This window comes from Lineus longissimus, chromosome 14 (genome assembly GCF_910592395.1).
Source record: "Lineus longissimus chromosome 14, tnLinLong1.2, whole genome shotgun sequence".
Lineage (NCBI taxonomy): Eukaryota > Metazoa > Nemertea > Pilidiophora > Heteronemertea > Lineidae > Lineus > Lineus longissimus.
The window spans coordinates 6696328-6718217 of NC_088321.1; the positions used below are offsets into that span (position 1 = coordinate 6696328).

The 21890-nt window shown below is 37.8% G+C and overlaps 1 protein-coding gene and 1 long non-coding RNA gene across 2 annotated transcripts in view; one reads left to right on the top strand and one right to left on the bottom strand.

Moving 5' to 3' along the window:
• Nucleotides 1–21890, bottom strand: part of LOC135499222 (uncharacterized) — a 407058-nt gene that overhangs the window by 191924 nt on the left and 193244 nt on the right. The window lies entirely within an intron of this gene.
• Nucleotides 18051–19290, top strand: LOC135499154 (uncharacterized). Its single transcript, XR_010449268.1, has 3 exons — nucleotides 18051–18418; nucleotides 18542–18622; nucleotides 18852–19290. It is a non-coding gene; the product is annotated as an uncharacterized LOC135499154 (long non-coding RNA).

A 21890-nucleotide genomic window follows, 5' to 3' on the forward strand; every position in this document is an offset into this window, starting at 1 on the left:
TCAGAATAGTTCAACACCTCCGCACCACGAACATTTTCTACGGCATATAGACATTCACGAAGAAATATTGCGTAATCGTCAAGCCCTCTTGGATTGTCCGCTCGAATGCTCGGCCAAGCTAGTGCCCTTTTTACGTACGCCTGAGATACAACATCAGTCTCGCCATATCTATCTTCGAACTCCTCGGACACCGCTATATACCCCAGTTTAGCGTCAAGGTTGGAATACCCCCTCACGATTCGGTGGGCTTCACCTGTTGTATATTGCGACAAATAGTTCATTCTCTCTTCGTATGAATCCGTGTAAGCACTTATCCTGGCATTGAACTGTCTAATGAATTGCGTGTACTCCATAGGGTTTCCACTAAACTTGTTTAGCTCTGAGGTTGGCCTTTTTAACTGCCTCGCTATAGCTAGCAAACCACTGTTATCTTCTTGGGCAACCTGATCATCAGATGGGTGAGGACGCGCCAGGCTTGGCATCTTACTGTCTGTGGCCTTAACGTTCCGAGGTTTAAAGTCAGGTTCCTTGTTTCTATGAACGGGGACGTCGCCTGGTGGCAACACAGGGTTTTTAGCAGAATATCGAGCGTGCAGATCCTTGGCTGGCAAATTGGGATTAAGAGACCCTGCGAGAGTGGGGGTACGCTTACGGTCTGCAGCATCCTTAGAAAGAACAGGAACCATCTCTTTTACGTGTGTACTCTCCGGTGTATCCGCAGAACTGGTACTGGTACTGCTTTCGTGTTCGAATTCTTCAAGAACTTTTGCCTTTGCGTCACATACGGCTATCTCAGTCTTGATGTTGAATTCTTCAACCTCCATATCAAAGTCTAAACGTTTTCCCTCAAAGATCTCTTCTTGTCAAGGGTAGCAATTCTAGCCATCAGCTCGGCCCTTTTCGTAGCCTCCTGCATCCTGGATTGGCTGGCATCTGACTTTCTGGAACGCTCACTCTTGGATCTGACAACTGACCGTGGTTTGGGAATATCGTGTGCTAGCAACCACCTTTCAACCTGGTCCTTACACTTGGTGAATGTTTCATTGTGAACCAGAAAATAATGCGCAGTGTCCTCTATCAGATCGTCTGGAGTTAACATGGCCTGATATTCCTGGTTAAACTGCAGAAACTCCTCATAGCTCGATAACCAAACAGAATACTCCTTCCTTACAACCTCCACTGGCACATCCGCAACTAACACATGTTCGTTTAACTTCGCAGTGACGATCCTTAATATACGACACGAATCACGCCATCGTTTTTTCCTAACGCCTAAAGTATTCGCTAATCCTTTAGCCGTTGGTTTGCGGTCCCTCGTCGACCTCCGCATTCCTCCTGCAGCTCCCTCTGGCTGCTCCTCAGGTTCCGTCATAACGATGTTGAAGAAGTGCTCGAAAGTAGAAGTGATCGGAAGAAGAAGTGCGTAAATCCTCGAAAATCAACGTAAGGTAGAAGGACAGGAACTGAATCTTGAAACTTGAAACTTGAAACTTGAAACTTGTAGCGCTTGTAAATGATGTGGGAGCGGTCAGAGAAAAAAAAACTCTAAGTCGTTGATTCGGCAGCAGTAGCAGCAGATTTACAAGCGTTAGAGGGCTAAAAATGACTGCTCCTCACAGAAATAAAGACATGGTAAGAAAGATAAATCTAGAAAAGGACTTGAAATGTTGAACTAAAAACAGAATAGAAGGCAGAAAGGGGTCTTCCCAACCAAAAACAAGGACTAAAGTGACCTGGAATATAGAGATGGGACAGGGAACCAGTTTAGGGTTCCATGTCCCTTACAAAGTGCTGAAGTGTGGGAAATTTAAACTGAAAATGTAAAATGGCCATTACATCCAATTTGTCAACGATAAGCATCCCGATATGTCACTTGTCACAACCCATGGACCACCTGCTTGAAGTATCCCTGCACAATTCTTCGGATGGCTCCACTATTGGTTATGGGATGTGCAGCTATGTCAGAATGGTCTATTTTGATGTGACCATTCAGTGTTCTCTCTTGTTAGGTAGAGCAAGGTGTACTGCAGTAAAGACAACGTCAATTCTAAGGTTGGAGCTGCAGGCGGCCAGACAAGCAGTTAGGATCTGTCAAACCATCCGAGACGAGATAACGTACAACATCAGCTCAGTGGTGTTTTGGACTGATGCGCAAACTGTCTTGAATTACATTGTCAATGACAGTAGGCGTTTATGGCAAGCGGAGTGTCCAGTAATTAAAAAAAAACAGTTTTATTCAAAAAACCTGGTTTTTTACCTAATAAACTAAGTTTATTTGGAAAAAATATAGGTTTTTTTAAAACAACCTTGTTTATTAGCTAATAAACCGAGTTTCTTTAATAAAACCAAGTTTTTTACCTAATAAACCTTGTTTCTATCCACAAATGTCAAGTTTAACAAATAAACTTGGTTTTATTCCCTAAAATTTAAGTTTTTCATGCAGTGGTTATAAACTTAGTTTTATAGCAAAGAATCTTGGTTTATTAACAATAACTGGACAAATGGCTAATAAACCTACCTTTTTACGTAAAAAACTTGGTTTTATACAAAACAACTTAGTTTTTTGCAATAAAACCTGGTTTTATTGTAAAAATGTAGGTTGTTTTGAATAACTGGACAAACGGCGTGCAAAAACCTACTTTCTATCAAGAAACTTGTATTTTCTACCTCGCCCCATGTACACAAATCCGCAATGTTATCGGCACGAGAATGGGCAACCTCGGCACCACGTGGTACTAATGCTGCACTGCACTGCACTCTGTAAGCTAGTTAGTGAGACCCTAACCTCATCCCAGATAACTCAATGTAGGTAGGATCGAGGTTTAAAAATGTAAGTTTTCTTATAAACCAGTTTTTTTTTTAAAAACTAGGTTTATTAGTAATAAACTTAGTTTTTTTGAATAAACTAGGTTGTTTTGGTAATAAACCTTGTTTTATTGAATAAATGGACATTTCTGTCTAGAAACTTACATTTTATACGATTCTGTGGTAAAAAACCAAGTTTTTTAGGTAATAAACCAGGTTTTTTAGCATAAAATGTTAGTTTCTGTTAAAAAACCTACTTTATTAGGAAAGAAAGTAAAAAAACTTAATTTTATTAAAGAAACTCGGTTTATTAGCTAATAAACAAGGTTGTTTTAAAAAAACCTATATTTTTTCCAAATAAACTTAGTTTATTAATATTAGGTAAAAAACAGTTTTTTTTAAATAAATCTAGGTTTATTTAATAACTGGACACTCCGCTTGCCATAGGCGTTTCAATGTCTATGTTGCAAATTGAGTGACAGAAATACGGGATGTGACAAGCATTGATCAGTGGAGACACTGCCCAGGAGTAGAAAATCCAGCCGATGATGCCTCCAGGGGACTGAGCCCCATGGATATGAACGAGCAACACCGTTCGTTTCGGGGACCAGAATTTCTATGGATACCAGAAGATTGTTGGCCCCAGAGCCAGCCGACTGTGACGGAGCTTTCAAGACAAGACCCTGAAGTAAGACGCTGTACGGTTGTCAATGCAACCAATGTAACTGAAGACGCTGAAGGAAAGGCTGTTGAACAATTCAAAGTCCTGGAAGGAACTGGTACAACATGCAGCTTTAGTCATGAGGATGGGACAAATATACGCTGCTGATGATGAATGTACACCCAAAACTGTAAAAGAGGCCACCGAATGGATCGTCAGAGCTGTGCAACTGCTATATTTCCCTGAGGAAATATTGAGACTGCAGGAGGTGAATAACGTCAAGGCCAACAGCAAAATTCGGAGCCTGAGCCCTATGCTTGTAGACGGAATCCTGCGAGTGGGTGGGAGATTAGAAAATGCACCTACTCTGTCCTCAAACGAGAAATATCCGATCATCCTACCGAAAGATAAGATCAGTCAGTTGGTAATGCTCGATGCTCATCAAGGACTTGCCCATGCAGGGCGGGAACAAACATCGGCTAAAACAAAAAAGGAGTTTTGGATTCTGGGAGGACGTCATTTGGCAAAGAACACTATTAGAAACTGTTGTGATTGTCGTCGCAGGAATGCCAGGCCAATGAAACAGGTTTTGACAGCATTACAAGCATTCAGACTTGTTCCCTTCCTACTAGCCTTCACTAAGACTGGATGTGACTTGTTCGGTCCCCTAAAGATCAAGTCGGGCCGCAATACGACTATCAAGAGATGGGGATGTGTATTCACGCGCTGACTCGGGCAGTGGATTCGGAAATGGTCCAGTCCCTGAGTAGCAATGATTTTATACTGACTTTACGACAGTTTATCAGTCAGAGAGGACCTCCTGAAGAGATACGATGTGACAATGAATCTAATTTCACGGGTGCAGCCAAGGAGCTGGGAAAAGCCATTGAAGATTGCAACCGGGAGCAGACTGTGACAGAAATGCAACAGAAGGGCATTAGATTCATATTCCTGCCCCCTAACGCTCCCCATATGGCTGGTGTATGGGAACGACTAGTAAAGATTTCCAAGAGACATTTGCAAGCACTCTCTGGTGGCTGTTTGCTATCAGACAACGGTCTTCGCACTCTGTTGGCAGAAGCTGAGGCCATCATGAACGGACGACCATTGTGTCCAGTATCGGAGGACCCAAAAGACTACGAGGCGCTACCACCCAACCATTTTCTCATACAGAGAAAATTGGTGGGGTTACCACCGGGAGTTTTCGTGAAGGAGGACGGCCTCCTGCACAAAGAGTGAGGTCCAGTGGGTAACGGAGCTTTTTTGGCAGAGATGGTTGAAAGAATACCTACCGTCCCTTCAGCGCCGCGAAAAATGGAGGACCACTCAGCGAGATGTCCGTGTTGGGGATCTGGTCCTTCTTGTAGAGGATGGGGTCACACGTGGTCAGTGGCCCCTTGGCAGAGTCACCAAGGTGGTCTTTGGTCAGGACAATCATGTTAGGTCAGCAATAGTAAAAACTGAAAACGCTGAATTGCATCGCCCAATCGTAAAGATGTGTCTGCTGGAGGCAGGTGGATGCCACTTCCAAGGACGATACTGAGGACGAGCAGTAATCTTTATGGAGACGCTTTAAGACAATTTTCTCCGCTGGATATCTTGATTGTTAAATCGGTGTGTGCAGAAAAATGTGTTCGCGAAATAGATGCTATATTGAAATTGTGGCACAAGGGGTTAACGGACCTTTTGCTTTAAGCTCATGTTGCAGCTTGAATCCTATTTGACACCTTCAGGCCGTGCTTATTCGGGGATGTCACATTTTCAGCCAAAATTATGCATTCAGTCAGGATATGACTTTTTCCTGGGGTTATTGGAAAAAAATTGCCTATTGGCCAAGATTAAAGGTTGTTATGATGGGAGACAAACATCATTCATGAGTCGCCACCAGTTAACATTGTTGAGTTCTGACGGTGCAAGTGAATTACTGCCTTTTAATCGGAATTCAAGGAATACACGAAGAGTTTACGGTATCTGGATCAGTGATCATTGAGAGTAGAATCTTTTCAGTTGTGCGAGTGGCCATGTTGGGGGAGGGGGGGGGGGGTGTAGACGGATTGCTGCCCTCTTCATGCGCTTGGTTTCTTCGTTACATGGTTTTACTGTTTATTAGGTCAACATGTTTGCAAGTGGAAAATTGGTTGTTTTTCACATGAATATTCATGAACAATTGGAAGCAGGACATTGCTTCAGGACTCGTGTATGTTTAATTTTGGACGACATAGCGGCCCCAACTAGCGAACTAACCTCACAAGGAGCTTGTTAAATCAACAGGAGTGTCTACACAAAATACCTTACATATGTGACTATAGATTAATTCCAAACTTTAGGCCATAAATCACAGATGTAAGGTATTTTGTGTAGACACTCCTGTTGATTTAACAAGCTTCTTGTGAGGTTAGTTCGCTAGTTGGGGCCGCTATGTCGTGTCTATTTTGAATAAGACATCATAATCAGGATGTCGCTACCGGGCCTCTGGGAATTGGTCCTGGAGGAGACATGACCACGCTAGTACGCATTGTGTGATAAATGAAAAAGAATTTCTGTATTTCCCGCTGTATTGGATAGCAAAAATTAAACATTTTTGCATGAAAAGCATGCAAGATAGTTGAGCGGGCTTGGGAGCCAAGTGATGTAAGTCATGTTAATGATACGTAGAAATATATATAATTATACCTCTTGAGAGGAGATTTTGGTTGCCAAAGGGGCAGCAATGCCAAGTAATACTGGATGCTGCGTAGCGTTTCCCGGGTTTTATGGTCACGTGACCCTATCAAGTTAATTTACCCTTAAATGTTGCTTTGTTGTAAGAGACCTGATTGCTTACAATGATGGTTCTGTGTTATTGTTATGGTAGTGGCTATTATCGGAGCCATGTGTGTCTTCTGTTTTATGCTTAAAGCTGAACTGCATGCACAAAACCAGAGCACCCCATGCGGCAATAGTAAGAAATTCAAACGATCGAAAGGTCCTTCTGAATACGGCCTGAAACATGATAGACCTCCAATGCTTCGATGCACTTGATTTCACAAACCAGCAAGCCATAGGACGATGCGGACAGTCTCGGAGAATTATGGAAGAGAAAAAAATAAAAATCTTCTCCAGTGTTTCGAACCCGGGAACTCAGGCTCGGAATACGAACGCTCCAACCGTCTGAGCTGGGGGGGGGGGCTTTCTTGTGAACTGCTGCCAGTAAATATATCTTATATGAATGGCGATTACACTGAGAGATGAACCAGAAATTTTCTCAAGTACATGTAATAGGAGAAGATACCAAGCCAGAGGTGAACATTGCTAAGAGAAAACGTAGACTCCGCATATATAATCACGCACAGCAAAGAAAAAATGACTTTCTTCCTGCAGTTGCCCACTGGAAGCCGCTCAAAGATGTTGAACAAAGATTACACACAAATGTTTGCACATTATATAAAGGCGTATAAAACGACAGGCATTTCAAGCAGCTCAGTGGCCTTGAGGATAAGAGCTGTGTTGACAAATAAAACCAGTGGTATCGAGTTCGAGTCCCGATGTGACGACCTTTTTATTTTTTTTCCTTCCAGAATTCTCTGCGAAGGTCCGCATCGTCCCACGGCCAGCTGGTTTGTGAAATCAAGCGCATCGAAAAATTGGAGGTGTTTCAGGCCGTATTCAGAAGGGCAGAGACATGTATTCATCCACAGGCGGAAGTGACACATAGTCCGTACTGAACTGTGAAGCTGTGGTAAATACATGACTGTGATGGGTGGATTTATTCTTTTCTTCTTTTTTCTCAATCTTTGGTGGATTCTTAATCTACAGGGCCAGGCAATAACAGGGATATACTTTTTGATAATTAATTTAAAGAAATATTGTGTCAGTGGCCAGTTTAGAACTTGTATTCTAATAGGCCCATATCAGTCCGCGAGTGACGATTTGATGGCAATCCTGTACACAAATCAATTTTTCTCAGGCAATCGGTATTGGAATGTTTTGAATTTTTACTGTTATTTTGATAAAAGCCTCTTCATAACACATATAAAATTTGGTGGGAATATGTTTTGAATTTTTACTGTTATTTTGATAAAAGCCTCTTCATAACACATATAAAATTTGGTGGGAATTAAAGCACCCTTGGTATACTTTTTTCACCAACCTATGTTCATTAAAATGTACACAGAATGTACACTCTGGCTAATAGAGGTATCTGGCAGAAGGGCCTTTTGGTCGTTTGAATTTCTTACTATTGCCGCATGGGGTGCTCTGGGGCATAATCCTTGTCACAGTAGTAGTTGATATAGTCCCTCGTAGATGGCAGCACCGTGGGGTGTCTTCAGGTTGTGACTTGGATGTGCCTATTATTTCTTTTCGTGTTAAGTTTGACACCATTAGTGTACTGAGTTATAGGGAACCTCATGTACGACTATCTACGACTAATCCTGGAAACTTGGGCAAAAAACTTCACCTTTCATCATTATTCATGTAAATTTGGCAAGAAAACTAAGTTTTACACCACAAACACTACCAAAAACCCAACATGGATAATTTCTGTAAACACAGGGGGGTCTTTGGTTTTTTCCCAAAACTTACCAAAGTTACCAAAATACGTAACATGGATAAAACGACAAGGTTCCCTATTACTTACTTAAGTTGGTTAAAGATATCCTCTGCTAATTAAATATGAAAAAGATTTACTGCCTTAGATGTAAGGAAATTACAGGTAATTCGGGTAAGTTAACTCATCACATGACTTCAAATGGACACAGATATCTACTGGTCAAGTGCGCGAAATGTCACAAGAATAAAAGCAAGTTTACTACTTAATGATTTTTTTTATTCTAAATCATGAGTGAAAGGATGTACAGTTATGTCTCTTTAGAGAAGTATTTTAGTAAAATTCAGTATTTCAATCCAATAAATCAGGTAACACCTATGAACCAGGTAACACCTATGAACAAGGTAACACCTATGAAACAAAATGGTTACATTAGACCAAGGGTTGAACCGTTATTGACAATCTCTGAAGAAGAACAGGACAAAGTGCACAGAGCAGAGCTCGATCTTACAGTAACACCTATGAATCAGGTAACACCTGTGAAACAGGTAACACCTATGAACCAGGTAACACCTATGAAACAGTATGATACATTCACAGGAAGTGATGCTCAATTGTGCCATAACTGCAAACGATGGACACTTTTTGAATGCCAGAAAAAACTGAATTTTGACAGACCGGCCAAGCAACTTTACACGTTCTGCAGGAATTGCAATTCGACCACTTACAGTGATGACTTTAAGAATCCAGAAATCACTATTGAGAACAAAACACGTTACTTTGAATACATCATCATAAACCTTGGCCAGACACGTCTGTCAGATTTATTAGTAAATGATTTGAAACATTTTGTTGAAAGTAGGATTAAGGTTTACTTCTCAAGTCCAAGAAAATGGCTCTGTGCGAGCAGTCCTGAGGGCCTTACGATTTGGTATCGTTAAACCCAAACCCAATGATGTCTTACCTGGTCTAGAGTGTGACACTTATTTAGAAATTGAATTCATTAACAGAGCAATTGGTTAACCTCAGTTGACCAAAGAAAGTTTCACAGATCTCAGAATGGTTTTCTTGGCATTCCTCAAATATCTTCATTACAGGGGAGTTAAAATTAACATAAATTACAAGCTGTTTTTACACCAAGCATTTAAAGCATTGAAAATTGATTATGTAGTATTGAAACCGAATCCAACTGATAAGGCCAGACTGGATGATTTGAGATCACTATGGTCTGGTTTCTTAGGAAGTATTTTCTTCAAAAATTACAGGCTTGAATATGAAAATGAAAAAGCAATCGATAAACAAAGTAAAATTTTATTGAAGGCATTAGAGGTGCAAGATATCAGTAAATGTTACCCTTTACCATGTAGTCTAGACCTTGCAAGATCGAGATAACCTGTAAAGGATTTTTCCTGTAAAGGATTTTCCGTTCAAATAAATGAATAATCAGACATCAACGATAATTGAGCAGCAAATGAAACAAATCGGAGTGATCCCAGTTAATGGAGTGACTCCAGTTAATGCTAGGTCAAATCCAGCTAATCCCATTGCAACTAATTACCAACAGAATGCAGCTAACTTTCAACAGAACAATGCTAATTACCAACAGAATTACACTACAAAGCAACAAGTTTCTAACAAGGCGTTAAGTAGGTCAAATTTAGTCAGTTCTAGTCAAGGTCTAGTTAACCCTAGTTGCCAACTAGCCTCAAATAGAGCTACGCTCTCAGGACAAAGTCCTACTAACTGTCAACAAAATTTAACTGATAGTGGCCTTAAAGCTAATTTAACTGAAAATGGCCTTAAAGCCAAAAAAGACCTCGAAGTTCTGGTGGCAACAGGTAAAAGCAAGGATTTCCTGAATAAACAGATCACATTTAATGACTTAGACGCAATGAATGAGAAGGAAGTATTGAAACACCATAGAATCTACATGACAAAGATGACTGCCAGACTTAACAATTCATTGGGTAAGACAGTCTTAAAAACTTACACTAAATTAACAAAGTTTTTCTTGCCTGTTGATGACGAAGACCAGCTGTACGAAGACCTAAGAAATGATTACATTGTTACCAATGAATTAGACGAATGGTTAGGATGGTTTAGTTTGAAAATGGGTTCACTAACTGCTCTTGCCTCATCAACACTGATCACTTTAGGACATTGCCAAGAAACAAAATCTGCTAGTGAAAATGAAAATTTCATAAGATTAAATGGAAGTGGATCAGGACAAAGTCCAGAGATCAGAGCCCGAGAGCATAGCTCGAGTGACGGACAGTGAAAAGCCCATTAAGAGAGAAAGATCAGAAAAACAAATTGCATGGTCTCGAGAATTAGGTAAAAGATCTCAGGAATTCAAGAAGTCAAAAAAGGAGAGGTTTACTGGGAAAGACGATGAACCCAGGAAAGAAGATGAATCCAGGAAAGACGATGAACCCGAACAAAGTTCACTTCATAGCATTCATAATCAACCAGAGCCTGAAAATACTGGAAGTTCCAGGAGTACAACACTGTATGTCATTTTAGCTGCATTTGGTTTTGCAATCATCATTTACTGCTATCCTAAGATTAAAACTAACAAGAAAGTACTAGTAGGTAGTAAACCAGAAGGATACAAATTAAAAGTTAGTAAACCAGAAGGGTGTTACACAACTCCTAAAACATGTAATCTTAGTTTAATGGAGTAGAATTTATTCAAACACACTATTCTTAGTTTCAAGTGAAAAATTTAAAGTAACTGAGCTCCCTCTGAAATTAGCTATTTTACCACTCTCATCAGTGATTTCAAATTTGACTTGATTTGTACATTTTTTGTTCACTATTTTCTTACAATTGAGTTCATATCTCTGGTATTGTACCTGATCACCATCTTCAACAGGAACGATACATAAAATGTCAGAAGGTTTATTGTTGTAGAGGGTCTTAGCTTTGTCAACCAAATTTGATCTTAAGAATAGTTCTTGTCTGTAAAAGTTAAGTGGCTTGGCGGAGTAGTATTTTCCTTTCTTGTTGAACGCATGTTGTTTAAAGCCGAACCATTCATTTACCACATGACCAATGTGTGAGGAGAATGTTTTGCCAGCTGGTGTATCATTTACAACATCATGAAATATGATATCAAGGTCAAAGTATTTGTCCTCTGTAAGTTCAAGGCAATTTTTGTCACAGTAAATTTTCACATGGTTTATTCCATTTTCTTTTATGTATGATTGCCATTCCTCACAAAACGAACTTAAACTAAAATGTCGAGAGTGTGGAAATTTAGATTGTCTTTTTTTATCATTGTTCTAATAGATGGGTTATCTAAAAAAATCAAACAAAATTCATCTGGCGTCGCATCGGGTGTATGGTTAATGTCTTCAATGCATTGTTCCATTATGGTTGCATTCCGTGATTTATCAATCTTAAACTCTTCGTAAAGAAACATGAATACTTGGGCACTCGGTGGTAGGATATCGCTTGTCCACCACGAATTGTAAAACGCTACCGTTTTCAAAGTGATCGATTTTATGTTCAATGGGTCTGTTAAGTTAAGCTCAAATATGGCTTCATCGCATCCATTCTCAAAAATTATGAAGTCCATTTCTATTTAATTAAAGTGATTTAATTAGACCATATCCACAACTCCGTGGATATGGTCTATTGTTTTTACTGAGCCGATCGCCAGGACCCGAGGGATGTGGTTTTCGACACGTATCTCCGAAACTGCCGCACGGAACGACCTGAAATTTGGTTAGGTTACGTTTCATAACCTGCTAACGAACAACGTGTACTTTATTTTTGCAGCCGTTGCTTACTTTTTTAGTTTTCGGGTGATTTTTGATGAAAATCGCCGGTTCTGAACCGTTCCGGTAATAGCACTGCCTCCCGCGTTTTTACCGATTAGGCAAGTTGCTCAACGTTGATCTGTCCTGACCTGAACAGGTGGGAGGATACCCGCTACATGGAAGAGCCAACAGACATTTCGTCTACGCATTCTAGACTGGGTGAGTGTGAATTTTTCGTGATTGTAATCGCCCTCAAATTTGTGTTGAAACACTGCATCAGACAAAATTAACTCATCAGAGGTCAAGAAAAGGATCTTAAGAATATATATTCGCTGTTAGCTTGGGTGATTATAGGGAGCACGTCCATCTTTTGAGGCAAACTTGTCATCCGAAAGTTTCCAGATCCCCGCAATGGCGGATATACATTCATCAAAAAAATTACGAATTCGGGCAAGTTTCATCAAACTGTGCGCCTTAAACACCTAAGAATGTCTCAAAATCACCCAGACTCTACACATGAGATATACCTTCACTGAAAATAATTGCTGAAACCTCGCTTAACGTGTCGCGAGTGCTGAAAGCAACAGTTTTGGAGATCGTTTTTCTGTACATCCTGCTCACTCCTGTAGAAATGTACAGTAAAGCACGTATACACGTGCAGTGTAAATGGACACACGAATGTACACACCTTCTGAAAATATTGTCAGCAAAGGTGATAAGTGTTTGTTCTGAATTATGACAATGAAATTCATAGACTATTAGCAGGTAGTCAGTGTCTGTTGGTCTTAATAATGAATGATAAAACTTCTGGTGAAGTTAAAATATTACCTCGCTCTGTTTTACAGCCTGACGGGGATGATCAGCATCTGTTCTGTTCTGCGACCGCATCAGTCACGGATATAGGAGCCTTGACCACGAGGAGCTGATGAGGCAAAGTCGTATAACTGTCTTAACCTTGACATCGGTGCAGTGCTGAATTTGCCGTCCGAAGACAAACCAGTATAACATTCCAGCCGTATTTCGTTCTTTTTCACTGTAATACTTTTACTTCAAAAAGACTGAATAAATAAACCTACTGTGGCAGTTAGTTTAAAAAGATATTATTGCATGTTACGTTTTTACTCTTAGTGCTGATAGGTCATACCCCTTGGGCCTGGCCGTAACCTTGCATACTGGTTGTCTCGATGCCGTATGCTATGACCATGTATATATCTACTGGACTGGTTTGTTGCACCATGTCGAAGGAATTTTATGTAGAGATCAAGACACTTCCTTCGCATCACAATCTACACCTCAAAAGAATGGTTGTAAAAATCCTTTGCCATGATTCCCGGTTGCCCCTATGTTGTGACCATGCATGCATCAATGGCCTGGGATGTTGCAACCTACACTTCAAAGGAATGCGAAGTCTAAATCACATTTATTTTTTGTCCCCAGGTTGTGACTTTCCTAACAGCAATTGCAGACCATATCCCTGGTGATAGTGTTTTGTCATCTTAAAAATGAGCACCAGGACAAAGCACCAAAAACCTGCCACTTAAGATCAGATCAGAAGTTACCTACGTGGTGCCAGTACCCACAAGTGCATGATTGACACCTAGATCATTTGAAGAAAAAACTGGCAGCAGAACCATGTGTGCATGGAGGGAGGTATTATAATATAAATACTGTGGAGACGCAATGTATTATTGGTCGTCCCAACATTGGGAGCTTTCATCCCCGATGGCCAACTGGTTTTACCTCACTCGACCAGAAAACTCATCAAAAGATACGAAAGATGTTGAGATTCAGATTACATTTGCTTGTTGTCTGCTGGATTCTGACCATCCATATGCTGAGTTGTTGCAGTCCCAGAACCATCGCTAATTCTAGTATTTATGATGCACCTACTGTCACAACCTAATTCAGCTGGTTATTCAGGGTTATTTGCCTCTGATTTATCTGGTTATATCCTGGTGCAAACCTAATTTCTCAACATGACAAAATACTTTCACCAGGGATATGGTCTGCAATTTGCTGTTAGGCGAATTGCCCAATACTAGTTAATGTTAAACATTCATTAAGATTAAGCATTCATTAAATCACTGTAATCAATGTATTTTTCATAGTACATGCCGAAAGGCAATGTAGAGATGCCATCCTCTAAGATGAAACGTTTGTCATCGAAAGGGCTTAAGCTTTTCTTGTCAATCTCTTCCAGATACATTTGATGCTTTTTCTGACCTCAGATAACGCATTTTGTGATTAAAAGTCTTAGTGTTTTCAAGACAATCAACGTAGTCATCAAATGTAATAGACTTCTTCACTACATTACTAGCGATTCCCTTCAATTTCTTTGTTTCTGAATTTTTAGTCGAGCCTTGCTCTCCAGACATAGGGTGATATGAATAAAGACTAGCAAATGCTTTTACTCCGGTTTTGTACAGGAAGGCCTAGTGTAAATGTACATGGAGATTTAGATAAAAGCATTTCCTAGTCTTTATTCATATCACCCAATGCCTTGGTTCTGTACGCATACATCTTACTTCTCAAGGCAATGAATTCTATCATTTCGTCTCCTCCCAGCTCATCCTTAAAGTAGCCTGGCACTTTCTTCTTGCTAGTGTCGTAAAGAGGATGATCCTTTTGGTAATTACTGAAGTCGAAGTGATCCTTTAACCCTTTGAGGTCTGCTGTTAAATCGTCGGTTTTGATCTTCAAAACGAAAGAATCCGTGTCCAAATAAAGAAGTTCTAGGTTTTTCTCACCAAAGTAAGGTTGAAGTATGTTGTAGCAGAATTCATACATCAGCAGCTTGGACAAGTCCAGTACTGCAGCTCCTATGTAGATTGGCTTGTTGAACTTAATTGATGTTTTCCTCATGCAAATTGCCGCGCTACTTTCGTCAAAGATGTTAATCGATGAAAGTAGTTTAGAAAAGCCGGTTCTGGCCCTTAGGTCACTTCGAGTCAGAATCAACCTAGGATAACTCAGTCAACTCAACTAACACAACTCTGACTCAATTATCCAACTGCGATACTTTCCAACAACTCTGACTCAAACAAACCCCATTCACAACTCTGACTAAAGAATCCCACAGCTCACAAAATGTCATAAATGTCATAATTTTCAAAATTTCTCATTTTTACAAAATTTCTACTTTTCAAAATTGTGAACAACCCCTTAGATACATTTATAAAATTATTTTACAAAATTTCATAAATTTCATAATTTTGTAAATTTCATAATTTTCTCTTATAATAAAAAGATGTTTCCTACAAACGAAGATTGAGAATCAAGAATTACAAATTCTACAAATTATATAAAATTCAAAGATTTACCAACTAACATTTGGTACAAAACTATTGAATTTGTAACTATACCAACAAAACAAGGTGAAGCTACAATTCTCAATCTCATAGATTCAGGCAATAATGAAAAATCAGTATGGGCTACTTCAGTAATAAAGAAGAAAATTCATTCTGAACATAATTACATAAAATCAACTGGTTTGATAACAACAAAGAATGGTAAGAATTTCTACAACTTCGATCTTGTTGTTTAATAAAATGACTCAAAAGCAACTGGTCTACAAATTTGGAGATCAGTCCACATCTGAGTTACTAATTTCATAGAGTCTTTTCAACTCTATAAAGTCAGTTATCTCATTACTTTTGTCACAAACGCTTTAAAAGCCCATACATATTTCTATGATGAATTTGTAGTCATTTCAGATACTTGATAAGCTAACGTTTCTTTCTCTTGAATAATCAGTTCAAATTCGCTTGCTGATATAAGATCATTATTGATTGATTTTGATACTAAATTATTGATAGAATTTAAACAAGATTTATTCTTAGACATAATAGTATAATGTTTTTTTGTCTTTTTCTTCAATTGAGGTAAAACAATTTTTCCACTTAATCCAAGGATTGTACAAAATATAGAGACAGGTATAGTCACTACATTTGTAATAACTCCACCAGCTCCAATACTTCCAATGGTTATTCCAGCTATAAAAAACGTGGTTTCAAACCAATGTATAATACTTGACGCTTTTTTATATTTACAATATAATTTTGACCTCTTATTTATTTCTAATTCTAATTGAGATATCAATTCTTGTATCTTTTCATATCTAAATTCATCTTGTTCAGGAATTCCATCTGTGTTGTCCATTTATTTTAGTATTATTATTTTTCGAATAGAATATCAATAGTACAAGGTGTATCAAATTCAATCATGTCATCATTATGGTTTTTTATATCAATTTTCACAAATGTATGATCATATTGATCTATAATTACTTTTTCCTTAGATCGATATTCATGGATATCTCCATATTGTTTTCCTTTTGGAATAAAGGTTGACACAATATCACTTCTCTTTCCATTAAATAAATTCTGTCTAGTATCAACTAAATTACAACATAGTCTATATTGATGGTGTGGTAAAAATTTAGGATATGTCACTCCAGTTATAGTTTTCCTCGTATAACCACCATTACATCTCAATCCAAGAAATTCACATAAAGTTCTATGAAAAAATGGGGCAAAGTTTTCATTATTTAATTTAATTTGTATCCACCCTCTCTCTTTTAAATAGATTATATCTATAGCTTCATCAAGCCCTTTTTCAACAAGTGATTTTTGTATAACTTCATTATAAGTTTGAGGTGTGTAAAACCCATCAGGTATAGATATACTATCTTGACTTTCTATTTTATTACCCTTAATAATAGCATATCTTAGATAATTATTATGAAGATTTCCTGATACATTATAGTATGTTGTAGGTATAATTGCCTTTATAATTTTAATGGTTTTATACTTGTGAATAGGAATGTCTAAATGACATTCAAACGTGTTATATAGACGAACATTCATGTTTTATTTATTATAATAATACGATGCTCTTTTTTTAAGTGTTTCAGAATGTTTATATAATGTAACAACTACAAATATAACAATTGTAGCTATCACAAGAATAAGATGTTCTGCCAATATTCCTATTACACTAGCTGCTGCTTTTAAAATAGTTGAGATAATTGATCCAATAATTCCAGGTAAAACAGCTAATGCTTTTATTCCTAATGATTTTAACCAATCTCTGAATTTAAGTCTCTTTAATTTTACTTGGAGGTTTATCAGGTTTAGGATTATCTTTTCCTGTAATTTTGCTCCAATAGTTGCACCAATTGCAGAAATAGCCATAATCACAGCTGTAACAATAGAGGCAATTCTCACCCCTTTTAATTTAAATAATGCCTTAATTCTTTCTCCTATAGGTTTGTTAGTATCATTAACTGTTTCTATTCTTTGATAAGCTATTTTTCTTGAAACATTTCTAATTTTTTCTTTTAAAAATTCTCTTGTTCTCTTAAACCTTTCTCCAACTTCATCTTTGATTTCTATCAACTTTTCTTTGAAACTTCTCAATTTTTCATAATCTTCTTTAAGTAAAGGCTCATTTTCATCACACAGCTGTTTCAGCTAAGCCTAAACATGACATCGAAATAAACCATTCTGCCTACTAGCCTGCTGCCCAACAATTGGTCCATGCGAAAAGCCTGTTAACCGCTATGTAAACATTGTCGCCAATACACATCTCACACATTATCGCAATACCCATTCAGCCAAAGGGTTAATGCACTCATTGGCATCGTTCAAACATCAGCGCGCTTCTGTACACGTGCTCGAATTAGATACGACGGTTTTCATTGGCTCATAAGTTGTGTCACATGACCATTCACCCGGCAAGAAAATTTCATGAAATTTGGACCAAAATTAACGAAACAGTGGCGATTTCCATGTTTTTTATCGATTTTTCGACAAGTTACAGACTTTGGAATTCTTCAAGACTAGATAGCCGGGTAGGCATAATATCATATATCATAAATACCCCGGCTGTTTTGCATAACTCATTTCAGTTTCGTACAGAATCGTGCGTTTATTTTGAAATTTCTCAAACTTTGATCTGCTCAAATTCAAAATGGCCGACTTGCAGACGGAGATTGAGATGGGGTGCCAAGTTCATCGTACAACATCGAATTCCCTTGATCGTTATTTAGCAAAACGAGTTACTTCCAGTATTCATTTAAATCTTTACTTTTAAAATATATATCTATTTTATGTTAGTTTGCTGTCTATTCATGCAAAAAATGCATTTGAAAAACAAATGTCTAAAAATAGTTGAGTTTTGAAGTTCGATGGTCGGGTCTATTTTGGTGAAAGGGGTACAGCATGGGTAATAGTACAATAATAAGTCATGATCGTGCTTATGAACAAGCCATGAGTTAACATATACCATAGTGTTTATGTTGAAAATATCTTTACAGATGTAATTGATAAATATAGTCTTAAGAATTCGCCAAATATAGAAAAGTTCTTGGTATATTATCCACCTGTTAGCAAAATGAACTCGCCCATTGACCCACATTCCAGTTTGTTGTGGTATTTTTGTACAGGGTGATGCCAAAACAGTGCCTTTTGTTGACTGGTAAACAGTCCTTCAGTTACTAAAATGCCTTTTTCCTTTAATTTCAGCTGGTTGCATGGTGTGTACTGCAGATAACTTCTCGACTCAATCCGGCTGATGTGATGCTTTAGTTGATTCGAGAGGCTACATGTATATAGGCCCAGTACGTAGACATCATTGATCCGGCAGTGAACAAGATAAGTGGTAAGTTAAGCGATGTTTCCCTTCATCTATGTATTCACAAACAGATGATTGAAATCATTATACTGTATTCCCGTAGGCTTTGTATGCATGTATTCTATTCTAATAAATTACTCTTTATTTCAGGTTCAGCCTCCAAGATGTGTCACCAGAAATGCAACCGACATTATAGACAGGCGTGATTACTACTCTGATTTTGGACTGATGGTAAGTTCCGAGGCTATTTTGATTGCAATTAAATATTATTTGAATCTACATTGAAATAAAAGTGGACATCTGTAGGATACTTCCTTTCTTTCTCGAGATTCAACACTGGTCAGTGTCAGAATTGAATTAGAATAGAAGCTGTGTTTGTTGGAGCCACCCCAGTTACCCCCCCCCCCCCTCCCCCATTTAGCCACTGCCATTATGTTTACACTCGCCTTTACAATTCCAGGTATACTCGTCTTCAAAATGGACCTGACTAGGAATGATGATGGTGACTTCCCTCCTCAGAAAAAAGCTCGGTTGGATTCAAAAGTTGGTGCAGGCGGTCATTGGCGATATTTCGGTCGTAAACGCAAGAAGTCCAAGAAATCCACTGACAAATCAGGAAAACGTATATTCAATGTCGGCGACACGTGTTTGTTCAGATTGGACTCAAAAGTTTATCTTGGAACCGTTCTTAGTCAAGTTGATGAACATCATTTCCAAATTGAGGACTAGACAGGAACAGTGCGCACCTTCATTTGTCTGTCACTTTGATTAAAAGAAAGTTAAAGTTGAAACTTCTATAGCAAGGAATATGAAGATGTGAACTTTGTATTATTATTTTTTGAATGTATGAGTCTATTGAATGTAAATTAAATGCATATTGTGAATAATTAATAATAATAATATTGTGTACATTGAAATCATGACTTTTAATTTTTGTGTACTGGTACTGCCTTGATATGTTGTCCTCTGTGACTGTTGTCTCATCTCTCGGAATAACGAGACCCCAAGCTGGATGAGACACCTACATCCCCTGCATATAAAAGATAGGTTGTGACATAATGTCCTCTGTGACTGTTGTCTCATCTCATTTAATAACAAGGCCTCAAGCGGGATGAGACAACTACATCCCTTGCCTATGATAATAAAGGTTGTGACATGTCCTTGGTGACTGTTGTCTCAACTTCACTCCCGGAATTACAAGACCCCAAGCTGGATGAGACACCCGTTGTCCTGCCTATGATATCATAGGTTGTGACCTGTCGATTTTTGCAACTAACTGTCTCATCTTGGTAGGCCTACAATAGGACACATTTGTCCTGCCTATATATACTATAGGTTAAGACCTGTTCTTTGCGACTATTTGTCTCATTTGTGTACAACAGGGCACCAATCTTTCATACCACAACATAAGTAATGGGCATGGCATTTTCAAATGACGACCATTCTTCACAACGAATAACGAAGTAGGCCCTTTTAAAATGCCTTTTATTTGTCTTTGCCTGAGTGCAAACCTAATCTAATCACAGCCATACAAAGCTATGTTATATGCAGAATATTAAAATGCTTTTTACAGAAGAATTGGTATCTGGGCTGAAACATAATAGAGGTGCAAACAATCATCAATATTTTTACAGAAAAACTCCATCAAAGTCATCTTTTATACACTACACAGTGCAGGCCCAAGCCTATCCAAGATGGCAGCCGGAATATAATACACAAAGCTTGGTTCAGGTCAAGTTGGTTCTAATAAACGCATGCAATCTTAATTACTACTAACACAATTAAGGGGCATACATGGGTGGATTCAGGCCTTTTATGTAATCCTTAAGCGGTTGGGGTGAGGAACTGGGTTGTTTATTGGGGGAGCAATTAACACCTTCATGCCAGCACCTCCCTAAAAAGCGGCGTCTGGTGCCGTCTGATTAAACTTGCGTTTCTATTCTAGCTGAAACAGCTGTGATCAGAAACAGTTTCATCAATTTCAACAATAGTCATTTCTTCAATTTTAGTAATATTTTCATTTGCTAATGTAACTACATTTGATCCATCCATATCAGTTTCTTTTTCTTGATCTAATATTTTAGGCTCAGCAGTCATTGATTTCAATGGAACTCTTTCAGCTCCAGCAGGTGTTGGTTCAACAACATCTTTACCAAAAGTTGGTTCAAATTCATTCAAAAAAGCTTTTGGTAAACTTTTAAGCAAATTGCCTTCTTGTGTTGTCACTTTATATTTTTTGACATTTCCATCTTTATCTACATTTTTATAGTCAAGATACCATGTATTTTTTCCATCTTTAATTATATGTGATCGAAAAAGGTCAATGTCTTTTAGTATAAGTTTTTTCTCTAACATTTTGTCTAGTAAAAAATCATATGCTAGCTCATGTACACTACTTCTTCCACCTTGTCTTGTAGGCATATCAGGATCTAATTGTTGATTTATTGGATCATAATTATTTATTTGATCATAATTATTTATTTGCGCTTGTTCATTCACAATTTCTTCTTCTTGTGCTTCTGCTTGTTCATTCACAATTTCATCTTGTACATTATTGTCAAATATTGGGTTATTAATTTCCATTTATTTAAACAAATTTTTGTATTAATGGTGGTAATACAGCACCTGCAATAACTGAGCTTGTAATAAATGTTTTTTCATATTTTTTCTGTTGATCTGATTTTGTATAAAAATCATTTAATGTAGGTTTAGGATTAACAGACTCATACATTCTCATTGAATCACCCATATGCATAAAATCTCGTTTAGATATTTGTTCCTTTCTTCTTTGTTGAGCTAAATAGTCTAAATGTTGTAACCTTTTTTCACTCCATTCTTTTTGTGTCTTACTTAATTCTTCCATAGCTATATTATGTCTATGTATTTCTTCTAATGATCCTTTTTTATCTAATTTATGAAATATTGCTGAACCACCTGTGAATGCTACAGCGTTAGCAATAGCTCCACCTATCATCATGCCTATTGTTGCTAATGCCATTTATTATATATAATAAATGAGGCGTAGAAATAAATATACACCATTCTATACGAATACTAATACACTAATGAGACATGCTGTAACTAAAGCTAAAGAAGATACACCAGTCAAAACAGAGGAAAAAGATACGCTTTTTTCGGCAATTAACAAAACAGAGAAAAAAGTCCATCTTTTAGAAAACTTTTCAAATTATAATAAATATAATCCAACTATAAGTTATCCTATTGCATACAAAGACAATCCTATTACAAAAGATCCATTCATACATTTAAATATTCAAGTAACCTCTAATCAACAATTCACATTAAATACTATTGATCTTTTTCCAAACAAAGAAACACCTAAAGTTTTTACTACTTATGATCAAGTTAAAGAGTACATTTCAAATTCAAGTATGGATAACTGGACAAATCAATTAAAATTTGCTGTCTATTGTGCTTCATCAGGTTGTGGTGTAAGTGAGGTTGATCATATTCAACATAAAAATCCATATGTTAGAAG